Source organism: Phyllostomus hastatus, unplaced genomic scaffold (genome assembly GCF_019186645.2).
Source record: "Phyllostomus hastatus isolate PE091 unplaced genomic scaffold, TTU_PhHast_1.1 phas_scaffold_28, whole genome shotgun sequence".
Lineage (NCBI taxonomy): Eukaryota > Metazoa > Chordata > Mammalia > Chiroptera > Phyllostomidae > Phyllostomus > Phyllostomus hastatus.
This window is the reverse complement of record NW_025334022.1, coordinates 15,465,888-15,492,083: the sequence shown is the minus strand read 5'-3', so window position 1 is coordinate 15,492,083 and position 26,196 is coordinate 15,465,888.

The window sequence follows — 26,196 nt, the reverse complement described above, 5'->3', positions numbered from 1 at the left end:
GAGCATTCCTCAATATAATAAAGGCCATATATGAGAGACCTACAGCCAACATCATACTCAATGGGCAAAATTAAAAACTTTTCCACTAAGATCAGGAACAAGACAAGGCTGTCCACTTTCACCACTTCTATTCAATATAGTACTGGAAGTTTTAGCCACAGTGATCAGATAAGAAAAAGAAATAAAAGACATCCAAATTGCAAAGGAGGAATCAAAGCTGTCGCTGTTTGCAGATGACATGATAGTGTACATAGAAAATCCTATGGACTCCACCAAAAAACTGCTTGACCTAATAAATGAATTTGGCAAATCAGTGGGATATAAAGTCAATACCCAGAAATCAAAGGCATTTCTGTACACCAACAATGAAACAGCAGAAGCAGAAATCAAGAAAAAAATCTCATTTGAAATAGCAAAAAGAAAAATAAAATACCTAGGAATAAACCTAACCAAGGAGGTAAAAGACCTGTATTCAGAAAACTACATGACACTGAGGAAAGAAATCAAGGAAGACACAAACAGATGGAAACATATACCGTGTTCATGGATTGGAAGAGTTAACATCATCAAAATGTCCACACTACCCAAAGCAATTTACACATTCAATGCAATACCTATTAAAGTACCAATGGCTTATGTCACAGACATAGAACAAACACTTCAAAACTTTATATGGAATCATAAATGACCCTGAGTAGCTGCTAAAATTTTTAGAAAGAAGAGTATAGTAGGATGGACCCCCATACCTGACACTAAACTATACTACAAGGCCACTCTGTAATCAAAACAGCCTGGTACTGGCATAAAAACAGACACATGGAGCAATGGAACAGAACGGAGAGCCCAGAAATAAACCCAAGTCTCTACAGTCAATTAATATTTGACAAAGGAGGCAGCAACATATAATGGAATAAAAATAGCCTCTTCAACAAATGGTGTTGGGAGAACTGGACAGCTATGTGAAAAAAAAATGAAACTCGAGCACCAACTAACACCTTACACAAAAATAAATTTAAGGTGAATAAAAGACTTAAATATAAACTGTGACACCATTAAAGTCCTAGAAGAGAATGTAGGCAGGAAAATCACAGATATTTCACGCAGAAACTTTTTTACTGACATGTCTCCTACAGCAAGGGACATAAAGGAAAGAAGAAACAAAGGGGACCTCATCAAAATAAAAAGCTTATGCACAGCTAAAGAAAACAGTATCAAAATAAAAGGAGAACCAACTGTATGGCAAAACATATTTGCCAATGATACCTCAGACAATGGTTTCATCTCCAAAATATATAAAGAACTTACATGACTCCACTCTAAGAAGACAAGTAACCCAATTAAAAAATGGGCAAAGGACTTGAACAGACACTTCTCCAAGGAGGACATACAAAAAATCCAAATACACATGAAACGATGTTCAATATCGCTAGCTATCAGAGAGATGCAAATTAAAACCACAATGAGATACCACTTCACACCAGTCAGAATGGCCATCATAAACAAAGCAACAAACAACAAGGGGACCCTAGTGCACTGTTGGTGGGACTGCAGACTGGTACAACCACTATGGAAAGCAGTATGGAACTTCCTCAGAAAACTAAAAATGGATCTGCCTTTTGACCCTGCAATTTCATTTCTGGGACGATATCCTAAGAACACTAAAATACGAATAGAAAAGAACCTTTGCACCCAGATGTTCATAGCAGCACAATTTACAATAGCCAAGTGCTGAAAGCAACCTAGATGCCCATCAGTAAATGAATGGATCAAAAACTATGTTACATTTACACAATGGAATTCTATGCAGCAGAAAGAAAGAAGGAGTTCCTACCCTTTGCAACAGCATGGATGGAGCTGGAAAGCATTATGCTAAGCGAAATAAGCCAGGCAGTGAAAGAGAAATACCATATGATCTCACCTTTTATAGGAACCTAAACAACAAAACAAAGAAACAAGCAAAATATAACCAAATACACTGAAATAGAAGACACACTGACAGTGACCAGAGGGGAGAGAAGAGAGAATTTCAGGGGATAATGGGTAGGGTTCATAAGAACAAATTTAAAGGACACATGGTCAAAAACTAGGGGGAGGTTGGTAATGGGAGGGAAGTGGAGAGGGTTGGGTGGGTGGGCTGGAATGGGAGTAAAAGATAGAAAACTGTACTTGAACAATGATTAAAATAACAAAAATAGAAAAAATTGTCTATGTATCTACCTGTCACCTACATTTATTTTTATTTTTAATTAATTTAATGTTGTTGGAAATTAGCAACTGATCATCTGTCTTACATAGATGCAAACCAATAGTCCCATGTGATAGGCACACAGTACATCAAGCAATATATATATATATTGGGTCAGCTTTCCTGTGAGAGAATTTCTTACTAAGGGGTCTATAGTATAAAGAGACTATTTTCAGAGCCTTTGACCTACATGTCATTCATTCAGTGTATGTTACATATGAAACACATTTTAAAAACATATTTTATAAATAAAATAATGCCACTCATCGTAAAGATAAAAGTGAAAACAAGTAAGTGATGTTATTTATCAAAGCCTTTTTCCTTCTGGTAACAAATAACTAAGTCACTTTTGCCACCTACTGAGGAAAATGAATCCAAAAGGGTAGCATAGGCCAACTAACAGACTGAAGAAAGCAGTGAAATTCTGGCAAAAATTCAAAGAGAAAAGCGTGGAAATTAAATATACTGAGTGCATAGACAATTTGAGCCTGATACCACCCATTAAGAATGTGTTTAATCCCCGGCCAGTGTGGCTCAGTTGGTTGGAGCATCATTCCATAGCTGAAAAGTTGTGGGTTCAATTTCTGGTCAGGGCACATACCTAGGCTTCGGGTTCCCTCTCCAGTCCAGGAGCGTATGGAGAGTTACTGATCAATGTTTCTCTCTCACATCGATGCTTCTCTCTCCTTCTTCTCTCTTTTCCTCTCTCTATAAAATAAATGAAAAAAAAAAAGTCCTCAGGTAAGTATAAAAAAATAATGTGCTTAAAGCATCCCAGTAATATGGTGCAGTGTACAAAGCCACCTAGTCAATGGGCAAAAACTAGAACTGTTTCTCCTAAGATCAGGAAGAAGACAAGGGTCCTCCTTAAACCTTATTTCCCACTCTGAGAATTCCTTCATCCACTATTGCAAGATGGCCCTTCTATATCTGAGTTGGAGTCCCCAATACCTATCAGGGCAAAAAATCTGGGAAGGCTGAGGCTCCCAAAAGCCTGCACTGAAAGTAAAGCATGAAAAGGAGACACACAAGGAAAAAATTATGTTTGCTTCAACCTAACCAGCAAACTACTTAGTAGAATAATTCATAGAGTGCCTTTATGACATTTTTGTGTTTGTCAGATGTTCAACTAACATCCTTTTTTAAATTTTATTTAAATTGTTATTGCAGTACAATTTTCTATCTTTTACTACCATCCCAACCCACCCATCCTTTTAATGGTTGAGTCAAAATCATCAAAGAAAGAAATTAAGGAAGACAAAAATAAATGGAAGTATATACCATGTTCATGGGTTGGAAGAATTAATATCATCAAAATGTCCATAATACCAACAGCAATTTATACATTCAACATGATCCCTATTAAAATACCAATGACATATTTCACAGATATAGAACAAATATTTCAAAACTTTATATGGAACCATAAATGACCCCAAATAGCTACAGTGATTTGGAGAAAGAAGATCAAAGTAGAAGGGATCACAATACCTAATATCAAACTATATTAGGGTCACTATAATCAAAACAGTCTGGTATTGGAATAAGTGAAGACACATCTATCAAATGGAACACAATAGACAGCTGAGAAATAAACCTAAGTCTCTATAGTCAATTAATATTCAACAAAGTGGGTAGAAGCATAAAATGGAGTTTAATTAGCTCTTCAACAAATGGCATTGGGGGATCTGGACAGCTACATACAAAAAAAGAAAAAAGAAAAAAAGAAACTCAACCACCAATTTACACCATACACAAAAGTAAACTCAAGGTGGATAAAAAATTTAAATGTAAGTGCAACACTGTCAAAGTCCTAGAGGAGAACATATGCAGGAAAATCTCAGATATTCCATGCAGCAATATTTTCATTGATATGTCCCCTAGAGCAAGGGGTATAAAGGAAAAAAAAATCAAACTATGTACGTCAAATTAAGATGATTCTGCACTGCTAAAGAAAACATCAAGTGTCTCAGGTTAGATTCCCAGTCAGGGTACCTGCCTGGGTTGCAGGCCATGACCCCCAGCAACTGCACATTGATGTTTCTCTCTCTCTATCTCCCTCCCTTCCCTCTCTAAAAATAAAAAAATAAATCAAATCTTAAAAAAGAGAAAACATCAGCAAAATGAAAAAAGAATCAACCCTATGGGAAAAATATTTACCAATGATATGTCAGAAAAGGGATTGATCAGACACTTCTCCAAGTGTCTGATCATATATATTTTGTCAGTTCCAAAATATATAAATATCTCACATGACTCCTCTTCAGGAAGACAAACAATCCAATTAAAAATGGGAAAAGGAACTGATCAGACACTTCTCCAAGGAGGACATACAGAGGGCTTATGGCTATATGAGAGGATGCTAAGTGTCTGTAACCATCAGAGAGATGCGAATTAAAACCACAATGAGATACCACTTTACACTAGTCAGAATGGCCATCATAAACAATTAAAAAAAAAAACAAGTGCTAGTGAGGCTGTGAAGAAAAGGGAACCCTAGTGCACTGGTGGTGGGAATGTAGACTTCTACAGCTACTGTGAAAAACACCATGGAATTTCCTCAGAAAACTAAAAATCAAACTTCCTTTTGACCAGGCAATTCCACTGCTGGGATTATACCCTAAGAATCCTGAAACACTAATTCAATAGAACCTATGCACCCCAATGTTCATAGCTGCACAATTTGCAATAGGAAAGTGCTGAAACTAATCTAGACATCCATGAGTAAATGAGTGGATAAAAAAACAACTGTGGTACATTTACAGAATGGAATACTACACAGTAGAAAGAAATCAGGAGCTCCTACTCTTCACTACAACATGAAGGGAACTGGAGAGCATTATGCTAAGTGAAATAAGCCAGGCAGCGGAAGTCAAGTACCATATGATCTCATTCAGAAGTGGAAACTAGTTGACAAAATGAACAAGCAAGCAAAATATAACCAGAGACATTGAAATAAAGAACAAACTGACAGTAACCAGAGGGAAGAGGGGCAAGGGATATAATGTGGGAAAATAGGGCAAAGGACTTCAAGGAACATGTATAAAGGATACACAGTCAAAGCCAAAAGGAGTAAGCTCGAGGAAGGGAGGTGGGGATTTGGGGGGCAGGGGGGTGTGTTAGGGGAAACATGAAGACAATTGTACTTGAACAAGAATTTAAAAAAAATGTATTTAAAAAGAATGTTAACATGCTTAACATTAATACTGAAATAACTTTATTTCAGAAATAAATTAAAAATTGTACATAAAAATATACTAAATTACTGGTCATTTAATACCACACAGGGTACAGCCTGGACCAGTCTTCTGCCCTCTATCCTTTGAATACATCGTGGGACCTATCTGAGGGTCAACACAATTTGTGTGCTTAACAGTTTCATCCTTTCCTTGTGGGAAAATTCTAGAGCACATAGGACAGAAAGAACCAAACCAAAACAACATTTAGTATCTTGGCAAGACTTCCAATTATGGTTCACTTTTTCCTTAGAAAAGATCAAGTGGATATCACTTGCTATACTTCCAAAAGTATTTTTGCCTGTATTTTGCCTAAAAACTTACATCGACTCTGTAGAACAATGGACTTATTGTGTTAGAAACTCACTTTAATGTTACAGTTCACCAAGCACCTAGATCTGTCCCACTATGCTCATATAGCTTACACATTAATATAGTTAGTATTAAATGATTACATGGCAAAAGCATAGCTAAAAAGATGTTTAGTTAAGTGATACAAGAAGTAGAAGATGGAGTCCACCAGCAATGTTTCAGTTACTGCACTGTATCAGATAAGTCATTTTGTTTCATTTTTATGAAAACTTACTACAATTATCATGGGAATATAGAACACTGAGAGATTAAAAAATTCACTCTAAGTCACACAGCAAGTGGAGGTGGGATTTTGTACTTGAATAATTATCATTATCAGTTCATCATTTATGAGAACTCACTATGGGGCAAGTACTATATCAATTAATTTACACTTGCTCTTGGTTTAACTTTAACCATGCCCCCCCGACTCTTGCAATATATTGCCTTCCATGCATTAACAAACTGTAGCAAGATGTTTTAAAAAGGATGTTTTGAGAAAATCAATTTAACTACATATTTACATTTATACAAATTTGTGCAGTAGTATAAATGACTGGAATTATGTAAAGACACTGATAATGACTTCTTATTTTAATGATGAACTTTATACAATTTCCATTGTGTAAATGTACCAAAGCCTTTTCATTCATTCATCTACTCATAGACAGTTGGGCTGCTTCAAATCTTGGCTATTGTAAATAACACTGCAGGGAACATAGAGGTACATATACATTTTTTGAATTAGTATTTCAGGTTTCTTTGGATAAATCCCCAGAAGTGGAATCACTTCGTCAAAATACAGTTCCACTTTTAATTTTTTTGAGGAAACTGAATACTGTTTTCCATAGTGACTACATCAATTTGCAGTCTCACTAACAGTTCATGATGGTTCTCTTTTCTCCACATCCTCTCCAACACTTGTTGTTTTTCATTTATTAATGATAGCCACTCTGACAGGTATAAGGTGATATCTCATTGTGCTTTTGATTTCCATTTCTATGATGTAATGATATTGAGTATTTTTATATATATATTGGCCATCTGTATGTCTTCTTTGGAGTAGTATTTATTCAAGTCTTTTGTCCATTTTTAATTGGACTATTAATGTTTTAAGTGTTGAGTTTTATAATAAGTTCTTTATAAGTGTTGGATATTCACCCCTTATCAGATGTGTCAGCAAGTACGTTCTCCCATTCAATGAGTTGCCTTTGCATTTTGTTGATGATTTCCTTTGCTGTGCAAAATATTTTTAGTTTAATGCAGTCCCATTTGTTTATTTTTCCTTTTGTTTCCTTTGCCAAAGGAGATGTATCACAAAAAATATTGCTATGAGAAAAGCACAAGATTTTACTGTCTATGTTTTTTCTAGGATCTTTATACTTTGAATATAACATGCTACTCAGTTGCAGAGAGAGAGAGAGAGAGAGAGAGAGAGAAGGAGAAAGAAAGAAAGAAAGAAAGAAAGAAAGAAAGAAAGAAAGAGAGAGAGAAAGAAAGAGAGAGAGAAAGAGAGAGAGAAAGAAAGAAATCTTACCTTTCTGGACAGCATAGTTTAAATTGGAGAGCATTATGCTAAGTGAAATAAGCCACTTAGAGAAAAACAAATACCATGTGATTTCATTTATATGTAAAAACTAATGAACAAAATAAACTAACAAACAAAATAGAAGCAGACTCATAGAGAATAGACCGATAGCTATTAGAGGGGAGAAGGGAGGAAGGTTGGGTGAAAAAGGTGAAGGGATGTAGCAAAAAAACCCTGTAGTGGACAGATAATAGTATGGTGATTAACAGAGGGAAAGAGAGGTGAGGAGAGATTGGAGAGGTTAAATGGGGTAAAATAGTGATGGAAGGAAACTTGACTTGGTGTGGTAAACACACAATATATACAATATACAGATGATGTATTATAGAATTGTACCCATGAAACCTATATAAATTTATTAACCAACTTCAGCAGAATTAATTAAAAAAATAAAACAACACAATTTCAAACAGAGAGATTTATTTATCTAATATGGATTGGTGTGGAAATCTATAAGATATGGATCAGTATTATATCAGAATACGATCAACAGATCACACAAAGTAGACAAATGAGGGAAGGAAACTTAGGCATAGGGTAGAATCAAATTAGCCATATCAAATATTCAATTCCCTTTTATGGAAGAACTGGTATTGATATTGGATTTATACTGTAGCCATATCTTATTTTAATGTTAAGTAAAAATAAAATAGATTCATGACTAATAAAGCATATGTAGTTTATTGAATAGTGTTTCTTCTACTGTTTTCACAAGAACTCCTTGTTGCTCTTTATGTGAAATTCTCAGTTAAAATAGCTGCTCCACCTTTGATGAAGAAAAAGTACCTGATTGAGATAAGACCTGACTAACTGCACCTAGGATTCTTAAACCCTGAGGAGTTTATCCATGTAGGCAATATACCTTAAACACATTGCCTGAAGACATCCTATTTCTCTTTGATGAAACACAGGTAATATTAACACAGGATCATTCCATATATTATATTTTATAGTAACAAATAAATCAGTTTTATTGCATTTTAAATATTTGATCTGTGAGAAAGCAACAGATATAATTTCTTATTGATAGGTGCATGTCATATTGGTAGATTAGCCATGAGGCAAGCAAATTGAAAAGGCTCATTCATGTGCTCTCTATTCTTTTCAATAAAATGTTTTGTTCTAAATTTCCATGGCTTCAAATTTGACATGTGTCATTGGATAGGTTATTTATTTTTATGTAAAATCAAATAAAATCAGAATTAAAGAATGCCTTCTTCTGATCCTAGCACCACATACACACATTTCTTATTGTTTTAATCTCAATAGTACATTCTGGCTATAACTGGGCAATTGCCAAAATTCACCTTGGTGAGATTCAATATTTTGAGGAAAAATTGAAAGCATGTTTGTCCATATTACTAAAAGAAAAATTATCTTATGATCAGTAATGAGTTAAAATTATTCCATAAATACATATTGAAAAAAAGAAAAATACTGATTTATAAGACATTAGGTAACCTGCATCTATAACAGACTTCATCTCATACTGAGACATAGAAAAAGATTTGCAGAAGGTGTTTCAGCCCTAATTTTATCCTTATCATAGGTTTATTCTTTAAGTCTTCATGTGATGTTATTCTTGGGAGTCATTTTCCCTTTAGTGATCATGACTGGCTGGTGATCTGCCTGTCTTACACCAGAATGGCAATAAGCTGTTATACAGTAAAAAAAAAGATGCTTAAGAAAAAGCAGTTATTTCCCCAGAAAGTTAAGATGAAACATTCACTATGTACATTTATATAATGGAATACTCCTCAGCCATTAAAAATAATACAATTTTATCCTTTGCAACATCATGGATGGACCTGGAAAACATCATGCTAAGTGAAATATGCTAGTCAGAGAAAGACAAATACCCTATGATTTGACTTATATATGGAATCTAATGAACAAACTGAGCTAACAAGCATAACAGAGACAGATTCAGAGATACAGAGCAGACTGACAGCTCTGGGGGTTGGGAGTGGAGGGATCAAGTAAAAACAAAAATGAACTCATGGATATGCACAACAGTGTGATGGTTGTGGAAGAAGGGAGTATGTGGAAGTCAAAGAGTGTATAAGTGGGATAAATTATAATGGAAAACCAAAATAAGTTAAGAAGACAAAGTCAAAAATCTAGTCGAAACATTCAACAATATTATCAAGTAGACTTTGGTTAAAAACAAGTTTTGTTCATTTAGTTCAGCTAGTTTCCAGTATGTCCAAAACATGCATTCATGAATGTTGGAAAACTAAAGAATTCAACTTTCAGCATAACAAAAAAGTCATCTCACAGTGATTTTCAGCTCAGTTAATCATCCCAGGAAATATATCAAACAAACAAAATATCCTTAGTTAAGATTAATTACTAGTCTACAAGTCTTTACACCTAAATACAGACAGTACAGTGTTTCTTTTTTTTTTTGGCATACTCTTGAGGATTTAATATGGATCTAGAAAATGAATATTATATCTTCACATTTGGTCTATTTAGATGCCTAGAGAGCTCATGTTACAGTACACTGATTTCAGCCTCTTTTCTATACTAAGAGGTTTCAGAACCTTTACAATTTTTTATTTTCTTTATGATTGGTTTTAAGATGGTTATATTTATTTATATTCTGACTTTTTACAGAATATATTTAAGGTAGTATACACAAATATGACTAGTGGAAAAATACTTGCCATTAATGAATAAGGAAACCATGATGAAGGAATTAGAAAGGTTATCAAAGTAAGATTAATGCAAAGGTGTGATTAGTAATAAAATTGCATGCTGTGACATACAGAAAAAAGTAACAATAGGGTAGAAAATTGCATTGTGACTCTTCATGCATATTATGCTGTGTAAGGTAGTAAATAATCTTCTCAACAACTTTTAATAAAACAACCAAGATCACCAAACTATTTTATAATATCTCTTCATGTATAATACTAGTATTATGCCATTATACCTAAACCTAATTCCATAAAAGAAATGTTGCTGGTTCTGGTCAAGATGGTGGCAGAGGTAAATGTGGGACTCAAATCCTCCTACAACCATATTAAAATTTTAACTAAACTACAGAACAACCATCATTTACAACCACCTGAAATGTAGCTGAACAGAAGTCCTACAACTAAAGGTATACAGAAGAAGCTACATCAAGGCTGGTAGGAAGAATGGAAACATGGAATGGGCTTGCCACCACCACATGAGATGGATAAAAATTGGGAGTGGTATTTCTAATGCAGAGGTTCCCCAGAGAAGCAAGGGATTTTAGAGCCAAGAAGAGAGGTCCTCATAATTTCTCACTGTAAAAACTAGTGGGAATTGTTACTGGCATAGAGGGAAGGCTTCTAGGCCTATTCACAGACTTACTCAGGCTCACTTGCTTTAAAATACAGTGCTGAGGCAGCAAGTCAAAAGGTTCCAGGTACATACAGGGAGGAATTAAATTGCTTGGCATCAGGATGAGAGCTGGGGACAGCTTTCTCATAGACAGATGTGCTGGAAGAGACCATTATTCATTCTCTAAGGCATCTCTAAACAGAGCCTGAAATCAAGAACCATGTCTTGCTTCCCATCAACCTGGCTAACACTCAGACCCTGACCCACCGAAGTTGTTGGCTGATCCAAGCTGATTCCAGTGGCATTCTAATACAAATGGACTATCTTGGCTCATGCTTTGGACTTTCTTAAAATTTCTGGAACAAGCAATATCTGGTCTTTGGGTATCCCATACCTATTACTATGTGACTGTAGGCCCAGCATGAGCAGCAGCCAGCCTTGGTTCACAACTGTACATTCTCAGGCAGCTCTAAGCTCAGCATAATTAGCAGCCATCTTCAGACTGCTCTTTGGATCATTCCAGTGGGCCCAAGCACCCAGGCACATCACAGGTGATGGCTGACCATTGCCTGAACCTCCCAGGAGACACCAAAGCCAGCTAGCCTGATAGATAGATTCAGACTACGCTGAAACATCTCCATTTCCACAAGTTACACACTCATGATATGTATTCATCAGACACAAGAGCCCAATTGACATGAATCTTGCTCAGGCTTGAGTCCCTCCCATTGACATGCCAACAGCAATCAAGTCTCAACTACAATAGGAGGGTGTACACAGACTGCATAAATGCTGTGCACCTGGAGTGCCTAGCTTAGGTGATTACAGAGGATGTGCTACTGGACCCTACATAATACCTACTACATAATGCCACTCCACCAAACCTGGTTGATGTAGTAGCTCTACCTAATGCATAGAAACCAACACAGGGGCTGTCAAAGTGAAGAGGCAAAGAAACATGTCCCAAAATAAAGAAAAGGGAAAAAGTCTAGAAAAATAATTAAACAAAAAGGTGACAAGCAATTTATCAGATACAGAGTTCAAAACAATGGTTATAAAGATGCTTAATTAACCTAGGACAAGAGTAGATGAACTTAGAACATCAGTAAAGAGATAGGAAACATAAAATGAAACTAAAAACATAATAAATAACCAGTCAAAAATGAAGAGTACATTAACTGAAATGAAGAATCATTTACAGGAAATCAATAGTAGAGTAGATAAATCTGAGAATCAAACCAGAGATTTGGAAGATAAGGAAACAGAAAATACCCAATCAGAACAGCAAAAAGAAAACCGAATACAATAGAATGAAGATAATATATGGAGACACTGGGACAATTTCAAACATTCCAACATTGATATCATGGGGGTGCTGAAAGGAGAAAAGAGAAAGCAAAAAACAGAAAATCTATGTGAAAAATAATAACCAAAAACTTCCTTAGCCTGTAGAAAAAAAATATACAAGTCCAAAAAGTACAGAGTCCAAAAAAGATGAATGCGAGGAGACCATACTAAGACATATCTTAGTTAAAATTCCAAAGATTAAAAAAAAGAGAGAATCTTTGTCTTTGTCTGCAGCAAGAGAAAAACAGTTAATTATCTACAAGGTAGCCCCCATAAGAATGTCAGCTGATTTCTCAAAAGAAACTTTGCAGCCTCGAAGGGACTGGCAAGAAATATTTAAAGTAATGAAAAGCAAGGACTTACAAACAAGATTAATCTACCAAGCAAAGCTATTATTTAGAATATAAAGACAGATAAAGAATTTCCCAGACCAAAAAAAAAAAAAAAAGCTAAAAGGGTTCATCATATTAAACCAGTATTACAAGAAATGTTAATGGATCTTCTTTAGCATGGGAGGATAGTTGGGGATATAGATGAACAATGTGAAGGATTAGGAAATACAAATTGGTAGTTACAGAATAGTAACAGGGATATAAAGTACAGAATAGGGAATATAGTCAATGATATTGTAATAACTATGTATGGTGTCAGAGGGGTACTGGATTTATCAGGGTGATAACTTACTAAGTTGTATAAAGTCTAACCACTGGATTGTACACCTGAAACTATATGATAGTGTATGCCAACCATAATTGAAACATTAAATAACATTTAAAGTAACATTAAAACAAAAAGAAGTGTTGTCCATCTTTGGAACTAGATGAGATGGGTAACGGGGCTAGTAATATTGTTCATGTATGAGTTAAAACAAAGTTAAATTGAATAGTACCTATAAGAATACATTGTCTTTAACTCTTTTTTTATTTTATTTTAATCATTGTTCATGTACATTTTTCTGTCCTTTACTCCCATTCCAGCACACAACACCCATCCCTCCCCACCTTCCTCCCATTTCAACCACCCCCTACTTTTTGTCCATGTGCCCTTTATATTTGTTCTTGTAAACCCTTCTCATTTTTCCCTGAAATTCCCTCTTCTCTCCCCTCTGGCCACTGTCAGCCTGTCCTCTATTTCAGTGTCTTTGACTACATATTGCTTGTTTGTTTGTTTTGTTCTTTAGGTTCCTGTTAAAAGTGAGATCATATGGTATTTGTCTTTCACTGCCTGGCTTGTTTCACTTAGCATAATGCTTTCCAGCTCCATCCATGCTGTTGCAAAGGGTAGGAGCTCCTTCCTTCTTTCTGCTGCATAAAATTCCATTGTGTAAATGTACCACAGTCTTTTGATCCATTCATTTACTAATGGGTACCTAGGTTTCTTCCAGCACTTAGCTATTGTAACTTGTGCTGCTATGAACATTGGGGTACATAGGTTCTTTTGGATTAGTGTTTCAGGGTTCTTAGGATATAGTCCCAGCAAGGGAATTGCTGGGTCAAAAGGCAGATCCATTTTTAGTTTTCTGAGGAAGTTTCATAGTGTTTTCCATAGTAGTTGTACCAGTCTGCAGTCCCTCCAACCTCTTTTCTCCACAACCTCTCCAACACTTGTTGTTTGTTGCTTTGTTTATGATAGCCATTCTGACTGGTGTGAAGTGGTATCTTATTGTGGTTTTAATTTGCATCTCTCTGATAGCTAGCAGTATTGAGCATCTTTTCATGTGTCTCTGGATCCTCCGTATGTCCTCCATGGAGAAGTGTCTGTTCAAGTCCTTTGCTCCTTTGCTCATTTTTTAATTGGGTTGCTTGTCTTCTTAGAATAGAGTTATGTCAGTTCTTTATATATTTTGAAGATTAAACCCTTCTCTTAGGTATCGTTGGCAAATATGTTTTCCCATAAATAGGTTCTCTTTTTTATTTTAATACTGTTTTCTTTAGCTTCTTATGGAGAAGCTTTTTATTTCGATGAGATCCCATTTGTTTCTTCTTTCCTTTATGTCTCTTGCTCTAAGGGACATGTCAGTAAAAATATTTCTGTGTGAAATATCTGAAATTGTCCTGCCTATGTTCTCCTCTAGGACTTCAATAGTGTCACAGTTTATTTTTAAGTCTTTTATTCACCTTAAATTTATTTTTGTGTAAGGTGTTAGTTGGTGCTCGAGTTTCATTTTTTTTCACATAGCTGTCCAGTTCTCCCAACACCATTTGTTGAAGAGGCTATTTTTATTCCATTTTATGTTGCTGCCTCCTTTGTCAAATATTAATTGACTGTAGAGACTTCGGTTTATTTCTGGGCTCTCTGTTCTGTTCCATTGCTCCATGTGTCTGTTTTTATGTCAGTACCAGGCTGTTTTGATTACAGAGTGGCCTTGTAGTATAGTTTAGTGTCAGGTATGGGGGTCCATCCTACTATACTCTTCTTTCTAAAAATTTTAGCAGCTACTCAGGGTCATTTATGATTCCATATAAAGTTTTGAAGTGTTTGTTCTATGTCTGTGACATAAGCCATTGGTACTTTAATGGGTATTTCATTGAATCCGTAAATTACTTTGGGTAGTATGGACATTATGATGATGTTAATTCTTCCAATCCATGAACACGGTATATGTTTCCATCTGTTTGTGTCTTCCTTGATTTCTTTCCTCAGTGTCATGTAGTTTTCTGAATACAGGTCTTTTACCTCCTTGGTTAGGTTTATTCCTAGGTATTTCATTTTTCTTTTTGCTATTTCAAATGAGATTTTTTCTTGATTTCTGCTTCTGCTGTTTCATTGTTGGTGTACAGAAATGCCTTTGATTTCTGGGTATTGACTTTGTATCCCACTGTTTTGCCAAATTCATTTATTAGATCAAGCAGGTTTTTGGTGGAGTCTATAGGATTTTCTATGTACACTATCATACACTATGTACACTATGTACACTATCATCTGCAAACAGCGACAGCTTTGATTCCTCCTTTACAATTTGGATGCCTTTTATTTCTTTTTCTTGTCTGATCACTGTGGCTAAAACTTCCAGTACTATATTGAATAGAAGTGGTGAAAGTGGACAGCTTTGTCTTCTTCCCAATCTTAGTGGAAAAGATTTTAGTTTTGCCTATTGAATATGATGTTGGCTGTAGGTCTCTCATATATGGCCTTTGTTATGTTGAGGAATGATCCCTCTATTTCCACTTTGCTGAGTGTTTTTATCATAAATGGGTGCTGTACTCTATCAAATGCTTTTTCTGCATCTAATGTTATGATTATGTGAGTTTTGTCTTTGCTTTTGTTTATGTGATGTGTTACATATACTTATTTGCGAATATTGTACCATCTTTGCATCCCTGGGATGAATCCCACTTGTTCACGGTGTATGATCTTTTTAATGTATTATTGGATGTAGTTTGAAAATATTTTGTTGAGGATTTTAGTGTCTATGTTCATCAGCAATATTGGCCTGAAGTTTTCTTTCTTTGTTGTGTCTTTATCTGGTTTTGGGATTAGAATGATGCTGGCTTCATAAAATGAGTTTGGGAGTCTTCCATCATTCTGGATTTTTTGGAAGTCTGTGAAGGATAGGGGTTAGCTCTTCCTTAAATGCTTTGTAGAATTCTCCTGTGCAACCCTCTAGTTCATAGCTTTTGTGTTTTGGGAGTTTTTTGATTACTGCTTTAATTTCATTTGCTGTTGTTGGTCTGTTCAGGCTTTCTGCTTCTTCTTCATTGAGTCTTGCAAGATTATATTTTTCTAGAAATTTGTCCATTTTACCTAGGATTTCAAATTTCTTGGCATAGAGTTCTTCATAGTAATTTCTTACAATGAATTGTATTTCTGTGGTATCAGTTCTAATCTCTCCTCTTTCATTTCTGATTGTGTTTATTTGGGTCTTTTTTTTTCTTGATGAGTCTGCTTAAGGGCTTCTCAATTTTGTTTATCTTTTCAAAGAACCAGCTCTTGGATTCACTGATCCTTAGAATTGACCTTTTAGTCTCTATGTCTTTTAATTCTGCTCTAATTTTGGTTATTTCCTTCCTTTTGCTTGCTGTGGGCTGTCTTTGCTGTTGTGCCCCAAATTCTTTTAGACATTGGGTTAGGTTGTTTGTTTGAAGTGTTTCTATCTTTTTTAGATGGGCCTGTATCTCTATAAACTTCCCTCTCAGAACTGCCTTGGATGTGTCCCATAAGTTTTGGTTTGTTGTGAGTTCATTTTCATTTGTTTCCAGAAACTTTTTGATTTCTTCCCTAATTTCATTTTTGACCCATTCATTGTTTAATAGCATGCTATTTAATCTCCATGATTTTGAGTGATTTGGGTTTTTTTCCTTGGGGTTGGTTTTTAGTTTCAGACACTTGTGATCAGAGAAAATGCTTGGTATGTTTTCAATTTTCTTGAATTTGTTGAGGCTTGTTTTGTGTCCTATCATGTGGTCTATGTTCAAAAATGTTTCGTGTGCATTTGAAATGAATGTGTATTTAGCTTCTTTGGGATGGAGGACTCCCTCTATATATTTCAGTTAAGTCCATTTCCTCTAGGGTATTGTTCAATGCCACAATATCTTTGTTGATATTTTGTTTGGAAGAGCTCACCATTTTTGACAATGGGGTGTTTAAGTCCCCCACTATAATTGTGTTGCTGTCAATATCTTCCTGAAGTCCTGTACCATTTTATTTATGTGTTTGGGTGCTTCTATGTTGGGTGCCTATATGTTTGCTATGTTTATGTCTTCTTGGTGGACTCTTCCCTTGATTATTATGAAGTGGCCTTCTGGCTCTGTCTTTATGGCCCTTTTTTGAAGTCTATCTTGTCTGACATGTGTATTGTTACCCCGATATTTTTTCCTGTCTGTGTCCTTGGAAAATTTATTTCCAGTCCTTCACTTTCAGCCTGTGTAGGTCTTTTATCCTGAGGTGGGTCTCTTGTAGGCAGCATATGTGTGGGTCATGTTTTCTTATCCGTTCATCTATTCTATGTCTTTTGATTGGAACATTTAATCCATTTACTTTTTTTTTAAGATTTTATTTATTTATTTTTAGGGAGGGAAAGGAGGGGAGAGAGAGAGAGAGAGAGAGAGAGAGACATCAATGTGCGGTTGCTGGGGGTTATGGCCTGCAACCCAGGAATGTACCCTGGCTGGGAATCGAACCTGGGACACTTTGGTTCCCAGCCCACGCTCAATCCACTGTGCTATGCCAGCCAGGGCTAATCCATTTACTTTTTAGGTTATTATTAATAGGTACTTATTCATTGCCATTTACGTTCCTGTATTCATATATCTCTCTCTCCCTCTCTCTCTCTCTCTCTCTCTCTCTCTCTCTCTCTCTCTCTCTCTCTCTTTCCTTAAAGCAGTGCCTTTAATATCTCTTGCAGAGCTGGTTTGGTGGAGGTGTATTTTTTTAGACTTCTTTTGTCTGAGAAGCTCCTTATGTGTCCTTCTATCTTGATTTAGAGCCTTGCTGGAGAAAACAGCCTTGGTTGCAGACCTCTGGTTCTCATTACTTGGAATATTTCTTGCCATTCTCTTCTGGCTTGTAACATTTCCATTGAGAAGTCAGCTGCTAGCCTTATTGGGGCTCCCTTTTATGTTACTTACTGTTTCTCCATTGCTGCCTTTAAGAATCTCTCTTTGTCTTGAAATTTTGCCATTAATTATGTCATGTCTTGAGGTGAGCCTCTTTGGGTTCCTCTTGATTGGGACTCTCTGTGTTTCCTGGAGTTATGTGACTTTTTCTCTCATCAAATTAGGGAAGTTTTCAACCATTACTTTTTCAAATAGGTTTTCTATCCCTTGCTCTTCTTCTCCTTTTAGTATCCCTATTATACAGATATTGTTACATTTCATATTGTCTTGCATTTGTGTTAATCCTTCTGAGTCTCTTTTTCTTTTCTTGGATTTTCTGGGTGCTTTTTTTTCTACTTTGTCCTCCAATTTCCTGATCCAATCTTCTGCTTCATTGATCCTGCTTTTCATTCCTTCTACTGTGTTCTTCAGTTCAAAAATTGTATTCTTGATTTCCTTTGGCTGTTGTTGATAGTTTCTGTTTATTTTTTAATGTTAATATAGTTTGCAGTGAGTTTGTTGTAGTTTCCCTGTAATTTCTCATAGCTTATTGTGAACTCATTGTGGTTCCAGGTAACCATTGCTGTGAACTCAATATCTGATTGGTCAGTTTCCTCTATTTCATTTCTGAGACAGCTTCTTTCTGAGGCTTCCTCTTCTCTCTTCATTTGGGGATTGTTTCTTTGTCTTCCCATTGTTTGTGAGACTCTTCTTGTTAGCCTCTGCTTCTTAAATTTATCTGTTCTGGCTCCCTGAGTTTATGGTGTGAACTTCTGTGGTAGAATACCTGTGAGATTCAGTGGTGCAGTCTCTTTCAGGTATCCTGGTGTTCACAGCTTCCCCCTACTCTTTTTTTGTGATCAGTTGGAGGGGTAAGGGAAAATGGTTTAGGCCAGCAAGAGAGTATTCTATGATATTTACAGTAGCAGCCAGTAGAGAAGAGATAGGAGACCCTTTGGATATGTATTGTGTTAACCGTGATCTTCCACCTGACCAGCCACTTTTTAGAAAGGATGGAAAGAAGATAAGACTCTTGTTAGGGAGGAAAGGTTTGTGAGTTGGATCTAGAAAGCAGTGAGACGGTGGGGGGTCAGATTCTGAGATAGGCTGAGAGTAATGAATAGTAAATAGGTGTAGTGTGTTAGAGAATAAAGTTAACCACTACAGTAATAGAGTTTGGGAAACTGCTAAGTGGGCTGAGATCTGGGAGCGGTGTTGTGTAGTATTTACATTCATGTGGCATAGGTTTTATTTACAGCAATATTAGAGCAACAATCATATGACAGAAGCTATGAGATCTAGATAACAAGAATAGGGAGCATAGAACTTTAAGTAGTGGACTAATGGAACACAAATGAAGGACAGTAAATTAGCGATACCCTATGAATGAGATAACAGGGGAAACCTACCAAACGATACAGTATAACCAGCCAAGCAAATAAGTGTATACCGAAAGAAGAGGAATGCTAAAATACTATTAAAATAAAAAATGTAAGAACAATGAAAAAAGGTAATACAAATATGCAGTAACTTGCTGGTTCAAAAAAAAAAGGAAAAAAATCAGAAGATGGAATGAAGAAGAGATAAATTTGGAAAGGAAGGGATAACACTAGAGTGAAAGAAAGAGAAGCATAAGGAATTGAGAGACATAAAAATAATAAGAATTAAAAAATAAAAAGTTACTTAAAAAAGATAAAATCAAACAATCAAACAACAACAACAAAATTTCTTGTTGGTTTCTAACTGGCCAAACCAGTTTTTCTGGTCTTATTGGCTTCAGCAGGCTAAGGGGTGATTAGAATCGCTTTTCACCCTTCCCAGTCAGAACTCAGTCAGTCTCTGGAGTAATGTCCCCAGGGCTGGCTTTGCATTCTCCCCAGAACTGGTGTGGTGCCTCTCTGAAGTGCCCTGTGTGTGGGTCCGGGCGCTCCTAAGCACACTCTTTGGAGCTCACTGTCAGGGGTTCTGGGATTCCAGGTAGCACCTGCACCTGTTCTGGGTTCAAGGTGTGAGGTCCAGAGATCCTGAGGGGGCGCTCACTCCCCCCCACTCAGTGCACGGCCTGGGCACTGGGGATCCAATGGAGTGCCCGTTTTCCATTTTCAGGGCTGTAGGGTCTGTGTCTTCCACAAAACCACACTCTCTCCCGGTTGGGGGCGCAGGCCTACAGCCAGGCCACCCTTGGTTGCACAGGGTGGGGCACACACTCTTCCCAGGGCTATGCATGGATGCTCGCAGCCCCTGTTTAATTGTCTCTCAGTCCTCACTCCCCTCTCTGTGCCTTCAAGCAAGGAGGCCTCCCCTGGTGCTGCTCAATTCCTGTTTGGCTGGGGAGGGAGCGGTTGACCCCACTCTCTCCCGAGTGCCCTGAGGCAGACCTGGGAGCATCAGGCCTGGGGGCTGCAACCTCCCTGGTACCCACACTGATCCCTGGGCTCTTATTATCCTGAAACAGTCTCCTTACCATCTGGTTTTTCAATATCCACTATAATTTTTGATCTCCAATTTTCATAAATGTTGTGATATTGTTGGCTTTTTGATCTGTTCCTCCATAGATTGGTTAGTTTTTCTCCCATGTGTAGGGAAAAGTGGAATCTGCTCCCTCCTACCATGCTGCCATTTTCCAAGTCCTCTGTCTTTAATTCTTTAAGACAATACCACACTTCCAGAATACCTGATTCAGTAGTCCTGGGGTTAGACCCAGGGACCTGCATTTTAATAAAAGCCTTAGAGATAATTCTGGTGCCAGGCCTTGGCAGCCCTCACTGTGAGAAGCACTCTTTAGGATATCATCCCCTGGCACTATAATGGGGATTAATTTTTGGCCAAATAAAAGCAAGACCTTGAAATAAAGGTACAGGGAGCACTTCTAGAGTATGAGAGAAATGAATATCCATAACAGTTATAGAAAAATATAAATGGTATAATCTACTTCATAGAGTATCTCAGCATCATTTCTGGATGTCTAACAACCCAAGGCTTTACCATTACTAAGAATTATATGAATTTGGAGCACAGTTTCTTAGGTATTTCCATATAGTTTGAAAGCAGGAGAGCAAGTATGAATGGTATAGTAATGCAAAAGATATATGTATATAACACAACTTTCTGTACTTCACTATAGCCAGTGCTATAAGAAAGAGTTGGTAATTACAGAGATTTCTAAAATGTGTCTTTCCCTTTAGCTTCCATAATAAAGAGCAGTTCACTTACCCATTAACAAGTAGTGTTATATTTTCATTTTCTTCAGTTTAGTAAAAATATTTAATGACACATCTTATTAGATGTTTATTATGTAATTCTTATTATAGAAATCAACACAGCTAAAGTATTGTTGCAGCAGGTCTTTCTATAGACATACTCACTTTCAAATTCTTGGACTATAAGGTGAAATATAAACATACAATAAAAGGGAAAAGTGGTGTTATATGTCACAGCAAAAACACTTTTCTTTGTCATAGAAAAGAAAAGTAGGTGATGTAATATACCTAGAGATTCAGAAAATGTGACATTAAAAATGAATATAATGGAAAGGAGAAAGAGTGAAAACTTAGATGTTCTCATATAAAATATGGCACCCGTTATCAGAAATAGACTCTATAGAAGCAGATGCAAAGCTTTTCAGGCTATACTACACCAACTTGCACATTAGACAAGATTAGAATTCTTATAAAATCTTCAAGGAAGAAAACTGAAGAGAGGAAAAAGCACAAATTATAAGTAATAGTAATAAAATGGATGGATTCATTCACACATTCACTGAGTTACTTTTTCAGATATAGTCATAGATACTTACAAAAAGTAGGGCTTCTACCACCAAAGAACACATGATCTAGTAAGCACACTGTTTTTGGTAAATAATAGAGACTTGATACTAGAAATGGAGCCTAGAACCAGGAAATAATTACCCTATGTCTGAAGAGAGGAGGTTAAGAAAATATTCATGGAGATTACGGCTTTTGAATGCTGAACAGGAATTTGTAAAGCATTCCATGCTTGGGGAAGGGCATAATCCTGGAGCAGTATAATTGGGAATAGCTGGCATCCAGATGAGGGCCAGGCCCTATAAGAATAGGACACAAAACACTCCTAGACTTTGAGGGTAATGAGCACTTACAGGTGAAATAAAAAGTGCAAATGGCATTACCTCCTGCATAATGTGGCTCAGGTTTACATTTTGCAGACACTTTACAACATTATTGGCCAGGGGATTTGTATTATTATTATTATTAAGATATCTTATACAGATTCCAAGGAGTAAGTGATTAAATTTAAATTTCCACCACCCAAAAGCATTATTTTTTCTTTCCAGCCTTAACACTGCAGCCTTTTTATTCTGTGTGTGCATGTGCACATTTGCAGAGTTGTGCACCTATATGTTTTGAAAGATTTCATCATTCTTTTATTCTGGATGGAATTTCTTTTTTTTTAAAGGTTTTATTTATTTATTTTTAGGGAGGGAAGGGAGGGAGGGAGAGAGAGAGAGAGAGAGAGAGAGAGAGAGAGAACCATCAATGTGCGGTTGCTGGGGGTTATGGCCTGCAACCCAGGAATGTACCCTAGCTGGGAATCGAACCTGGGACACTAAGGATGGAATTTCTTACTGCCTTGTGTGGCAGTCTTTTTTCTCTCCTCTGACATCACTAATTTTTTCCCTAATGTTATGTCCATGTCCTTTCTTATTTCCCTTTATTGTCTGCCTCCAGCCAAATTAGTTCTCTCTGAGGAAACTTCCAGAGTCCTCTGCTTTTCCAAACATTATAAGAACATCAGCAATGGTAATAACAGACTCTACTGAGTGGGGCCAGGTGGGAAGAATAGCAGGCTGACTAGGAGTGCTCACTATGGACCTGGGTGAGCAAAAAAGGACCTCAGCAGGAAAATCCAGAGCATACTAGATTCTTTCACCAATCCAGCACAGGAATACTCTCTTTATGGTTTCTATTACCTAGCAAGTTAAATCCTTTAGGAACCTTGCATTTTATTTCTGAATGTAGAACCACCTTTGATATGACATACTGCTGACTCTGTCCAAGTGCTCTTTTCTTCCTGTATATTCTGATGACTGCTTTCTATCTGCTTTTCTATCTTGAGCTAGTGTAGCCACAAACTTTCATACTTATCTTCTTAATTTTCTGGATCTCAAACAATCAAGGACATTGTAAAAACTTCACATAATCTTGAGAAGGACAGATGCTATAATCCTTATCCTAGTGTTTCATGTGCGTAGGGGAAACAGGAAAATGCTTAAAATGGTTCCAGCTAATTTCAAAGAGAAAGGCACAAACTGCTGCCTGAAGCAGAAGGCTGGAGAAGACTGCCTGTGCAATCACAAGCAGCTGTTCTCAACCAAATCGATAGAATGAGGAAAAACTCAGATTCCAGCTGGGTGATAGAAGTGGAGATATTAAACACATAATTTTGATTAAAATCTTTCTTCTGTAACTTTCACACATATTTTTCTGTAAACACTTTCTCTTTTTCTTTTGGCCACAATTAAAAGACAATGTGGTTCAGTGAGGAAATACATAAATTGATACACATATTATACTGCTACTGTAGATTTTAGCCTCATGAAAGATCATTTTTTAAAGATTTTATTTATTTATTTTAGACAGGGAAGGGAGGGAGACAGAGAGAGAGAGAGAGAAACATCAATGTGCAATTGCTGGGGGTCATGGCCTGCAACCCAGGCATGTACCCTGACTGGGAATCGAACCTGCGACACTTTGGTCCGCAGCCCGTGTTCAATCCACTGAGCTACACCAGCCAAGGCTATGAAAGATCATTTTTTATGACCTTCGGCAAGATACCACTGACTACATTATGATCATATAAAAATAATTGCAAAGTAAATTCTGGTTCAATTTTGGAATATCTCTAAGAAAAATAAAACATAATTTGTGCTTCCCTGATGAAGTGTTTTGTGTAAATTTATAAAGAATATCATCTGTTAATATATACATTAAAGATTTTATTTATTTATTTATTTATTTTTAGAGTTAGGGGAATGGAGGGAGAAAAAGAGGAAGAGAAACATCAATATGTGAGAGAACCATTGATAGGTTTGCTCTCATGCATCCCCAACCCAGAAGGACCTAGCTTGCAACCCAGGCATGTGCCCTAACTGCAATCTAGCCAGCAACTTTTCAGTTTGTAGGAGAACACCCAATCCACTGAGCCACACCATTCAGAGCTGTATTTTTACCTTTAAATAAAGGACTATTATGGACTATTAACTAAAAGTTGAGAAGTAGCAAGTGACATTTAACATATTACAAATGATATAATTTTGAGAGTATAATAATTGGAAAGTTAAATTCTCACATGAAAGATATTTACAGCAGATGTGGTTATGGTCTCCTGTAATAAATGATTGGTTTATAAAACAAGAAAAAATAAGAATTATTACAAGAAATTAGCATGGCATAGACTAGCAAAGGAATTCCCTAACAAGTCTAACAAACTATAAGCTATAAAGCAAATGATTATCTCTTGTGACTATAAATTTTTAAGCCTCTTTGCGATTTAAACACCATTAGCTTAGCTCAATGACAAATTATATAATTGGAATTTATATTTTTATAATGTACAACAAAGTGAACTAAAATATATAATATAAAGAGCTTTCATAATTCAATAAAATAAAATTACATAATACAATTTATTACATACATGAAAATATTTAGAAAAGAAATATAATCTATAAACAGGACAAAGTAATCATTATCACTAGTGTCAGGAAATTAAAATTGAAAGACCATAGAATTTTTCAACTATAAGCAAAAGAGTATTCTCACAATGTGTTGACAGAAGTGTAGGTGATTGTTACTGTTTAGCACATAACTGAATACTTATAAGAAACACTTTGTATGTTTTAAGTATTATTTTTTATTTTTCTGTGTTTAGTATTTTATAATCTTTTATTTTTTATGCTGTTACAGTTATCCCAATTTTCTCCCTTAACCCCCTCCACCCAGACTTACCCCCACTCTTGTAGTCAATCCCCACACAATTGTCTATGTTCATGGGTCATTCATATATGATCTTTGAATAATCCCTTCATTTTCTTTCTAACAGTCCCTACCTCTGTCCTCCCCTCTTACTGCTGTCAGTCTGTTCCACGATACTATGCCTGTGGTTCCCTTTTGCTCATTAGTTTATTTTGTTAATTAGATTCCTCTTATAAGTGAGATCATATGGTGTTTGTCTTTCACCAACTGCCTTATTTCATTCAGGATAATAGTCTCCACTTCCATTCATGCTGCCACAAAAGGAAGAAATTTCTTCTTTTTTTCTGTTATGTAGTATTCTATTGAGTAGATGTACAACTATTTTTTTTTTCATCCATTCATCTACTGATAGAAACTTAGGCTGTTTCCAGCTCTTGGCTATTGTAAATATTGTAAACATAAAGGTGCATGGGTTCTTTTGAATTGGTGTTTCAGGATTCTTTTTGTTTGTTTATTTTAAATTTTAACTCTCAATTATTATTATTTTTCTTTTTATTGTTGTTCAGTTACAGTTGCTCCTCTTTTTACCCATTACTCACTCCTACCTCATTCCCCACTCCCACTGTCACCTCTCCATTGTTCATGCCCATGAGTCCTGTATTAATGACTCTTAGGGTATAATCCCAGCAGTGGAATTGCCAGGTCAAAAGGCAGTTCCATTTTCAATTTTTTGAGAAAATTTCATACTATTTTCCACAGTGGATGTACCAGTCTGTATTCCCACCAACAGTGCACTAGGATTCCTTTTTCTGCACACACTTTGCCAGCACTTGTTGTTTGTTGATTTATTAATGATGGCCATTCTGTCTGGTGTGAGGTGGTATGTCATTGTGGTTTTAATTTGCATCTCTCTGATAGCTAGTGATGTTAAGCATTTATGCATATATCTATGGGCCATCTGTATGTCCTCCTTGGGGAAGTATCTATTCAGGTCTTTCGCCAATTTTTTAATTGGAGTATTTGTCTTCCTGGTTTTGAGTCCTATGAGTTCTTTATATATTTTGGAGGTCAAGTGCCTGTCTGAGATATCATTGGCAAATATGTTCTCTCTTACAGTCAGTTCCCTTTTCATTTTGGTGATGGTTTCTTTAGCCATGCAGAAGTTTCTTTAAAATTTTATATGATCTCATTTGTTTATTTTTTTCCTTGATTCCCCTTGCACTAAAAGATATGTCAGCAAAAATATTGCTATGTAAGATATCTGAAATATTACTATGTCTTCTGCTATGATTTTTATGGTATCACAACTTATATTTAAGTCTTTTATACAATTTGAATTTATTCTACTGTATCATGTAGAAGAGTGACCTAGGTTCATTTTTTTGTAAGTACCACTCTAATTCTCCCAACATCATTTATTGAAGAGGCTATTTTTACTCCATTATATGCTCATGATCCTTTTGTCAAATATTAATTGACCATAAAGACATGTGTATGTTTTCCTGGCTGGTGTGGCTCAGTGGATTGAGTGCTGGCCTATGAACTGAAAGGTGGCTGATTTGATTCCCAGTTAGTGCACATGCCTGTGTTCTGGGCTGGGTCCCCAGATGAGGGCATATGAAACAAA